Source organism: Triticum aestivum, chromosome 1D (genome assembly GCF_018294505.1).
Source record: "Triticum aestivum cultivar Chinese Spring chromosome 1D, IWGSC CS RefSeq v2.1, whole genome shotgun sequence".
Lineage (NCBI taxonomy): Eukaryota > Viridiplantae > Streptophyta > Magnoliopsida > Poales > Poaceae > Triticum > Triticum aestivum.
In genome coordinates, this window is record NC_057796.1 from 4891571 (window position 1) to 4895005 (window position 3435).

Below are 3435 nucleotides of genomic sequence, written 5' to 3' on the forward strand. Positions count from 1 at the left end.
AACCGGGACCAAAGCCCTCTTTTCAGCAGCCCAAAGGGCGGGAAGCAGGGGCCTTTGGTCCCGGTTGGTGACACAACCGGGACTAAAGGGGGGCATTGGTTCCGGCTGGTGCCACCAACCCGGACCAATGCACCCCTTTAGTCCCTGTTGGTGCCACCAACCGGGACCAAAGGCCTTGTGCTGCCCCGCGGCCAAATGTTTAGTCCCACCTCGCTAGTTGAGAGGAGCTCAGAGTGGTTTATAAGCCCCACTGCGGCTGGCCTCTCGAGCTCCTCTCAAATGCAGGCTTACTAGGCCTAATCACACACTATGCTGCCTATGGGCCTACTGGGCCTTCTGCGGGCCCGAATCCTGGACCATGGTTTGGTTTCTAGTCATATTCAGGCCGTGGTGGCCCAGTAGGTGGCATTTTTTTTCCAGTTTTTTGCATTATTTATTTTCTTTTGTTTTTTGCTTTATTTTTTAATTCTTTTTGCTTTTAGGTAATAAAAATTATAAACTTTCTGTTAGTGCCATTTGTTTTCCAATTTGAATAGTTTAAATTTGAATTTTTTAAATTTGTGTGAATCACTAGTTTTTGAATAACTTTACTATAAAGATAGATTTTTGAGTGATTCTTTTTCCTGCTATTTAATATTACTGTGTTTTATCATTATATTCAAAAACAGATTTTGTTATTTTAGTTTCTCACAAAAAATTCTTTATGATAATTCTTTTTGCAATTAAAGTTTCTGACAAAAAAATTCTTTCTGAAAATTCCTTTTGCTTTAATGTTTTGAATAGAAAATACTTTGATAATGTTGGTTGCATAAATTTTATATAATTTTAGTTTCAATAATACTAGAGGTTTATAAAAGTTTTTTCAGTTGATTCCTTTTGCTATTGGAGTTTTATAAAAGCTTTTTAGTTGATTCTTTTTGCTATTGAAGGATATTATAGTTTTGTTTTAGTTGATCATAACAGAATATCTTAGTTGATTATTTTTAGTTCATTTTTTTTTTGCTATGAGTTCATTCATTTTGCTATTAGTTCATTCTTTCAGCTAAATGACCCTTAAATTGAAAAGCACTACAAATGAACTCTGAAAAGGTTGAAAGTTGGCATGGTATCATTATTTCACCCACATAGCATGTGCTAAAACGACAATCTCTTTGGAAGTATCAGGGTTTCAGATGAAAACTCATCTGTTACAAAGGGATTTCATTTGTTCACATGTAACTGCAGTGATATTCTAGAGCAAAGACACCATCATAATAGTTGTGGATAGAAAGTCTTCACTTTTTCTTCGCTTGTGTCCTTTGCTTATTGCGCCGTAACCATGGATAATCTTCATCGTTTAACAGGGTGCTTGGGTCAGCCTTGACTTTGAAGGGAGGAATTTCATGAAACTTTTCATAATCTTCAGACATGTCTGTCTTGCCCTCCAATCCCACGACGTCTCTTTTTTCTGAAAGAACTATGTGGCGCTTTGGCTCATCGTATCATGTATCCGCTTTCTTATCTTTTCTTTTTCTCGGTTTGGTACACATGTCCTTCACATAGAAAACACGCGCCACATCATTGGCTAGGACGAATGGTTCGTCTGTGTACCCAAGATTGTTCAGATCCACTGTTGTTATTCCATACTATGGGTCTACCTGTACCCCGCCTCCTAACAGATTGACCCATTTCCACTACAAAGGTACCTTAATATCATGTCCATAGTCAAGTTCCCATATGTCCACTATGTAACCATAATATGTGTCCTTTCCCCTCTTGGTTGCTGCATCAAAGCGGACACCATTGTTTTAGTTGGTGCTCTTTTGATCTTGGGCGATCGTGTAAAATCTATTCCCATTTATCTCGTACCCTTTGTAAGTCATTATAGTCGAAGATGGTTCCCTCGCCAACGAGTACAGGTCATCAGAAACAGTGTTGTCATCCCTGAGACGTGTTTAGAACCAAATGCGTGTCACGCCCTTAATATACTCGGAGGTGTGTCTGCCACCGTACATCCATTGCCGGTTCATCTGCGTGCATTATATATAATTAAGTGTGTCGAAAACCATTACAGAACATAATGAATAGATAAGTGACCAAATTAATAGAAGTTCATCATCACATTAAAACCAAAGTACATACATAGTTCTCATTTAACAACATATAGCTCTTCAGAGCATCTAATTAAAGCATACATTGAAACTATGTAAAATATTTCAATGCAACAACAAATGCGATCATAATCGCAACCAAGATAACAATTGATCCAACGGCATAATGATACCAAGCCTCGGTATGAATGGAATATTTTCTAATCTTTCTAATCTTCAAGTGCATTGCATCCATCTTGATCTTGTGATCGTCGACGACATCCGCAACATGCAAGTCCAATATCATCTTCTCCTCCTCAATTTTTTTTATTTTTTCCTTCAAGTAATTGTTTTCTTCTTCGTCGGTTGGAATTTCCGGTTCACATACCTCCTAGATAAATAAAATCTATGTCACGTTGGTCGGCATAATAGTCATAAACAATAAATGAACCAAATAGTTATAAAAGATAATATATACCACATCCGAATCATAGACAGGACGACGGCCGACGGGGGCAGATAACAAAACCATCGCACTATATAATAAGAAGCAATAATGAAAGTAAGAAAATTATACAAGTATCTATCTAAACATACAAGTAAGAATTTTTCCTTTCAGAAAGAAGATAAGAACAAGAGGCTCACCACGGTGGTGCCGGCGACGAGATCGGTGCGGGCGATCGACGGCGGTGAAGACGGGGACGGGACGTGACGGACCGCTAAACCTAGACAAATATTGAGGAAAATGGAGCTTGGAGGTCGAGCTTGGAGAGGAGAAAGCTTAAGTAGTGTGGCTCGGGCATTCCATCGAACACCTCATGTGCATAGGAGGTGAGCTAGAGGACCACAAAGCCCTCCCCTCGCCGGCCAGAAAAAATAGAGCAGTGTGGAGTGCTCTGCTCGCCGGCGAGGGGGTATATATAGGCACATCATTGGTCCCGGATCATGGCTGGAACGGGGACTAAAGGACACCCTTTGGTCCCGGTTCAAGGCACCAACCGTGACCAATGGTGGTGGGCCAGGAGTGAGGCCCATTGGTCCCGGTTCGTCCCTCCAACCGGGACCAAAGGGGCCAGACGAACCGGGACCAATACCCCCACGAGGCCCGGCAGGACCCTTGGATTCACGAACCGGGACCAATGCCCCCATGGTCCCGGTTCTGGGCTGAACCGGGACTAATGGGATGGCCCGGCCTGAACAAAAGCCCCGTTTTCTACTAGTGATATGAACTAAATCAACCGCCCGGCGGCTCACAGCGGGGGCGGCCGGCGAGGGTGACGGCGGGGGCGGCGAGGGCGCCGGCGACGATGACGGTGGGGGTAGGCCGGGGTAGGGGTGTGGTTGGGCGCGCTCGTGGGCGGTGGAC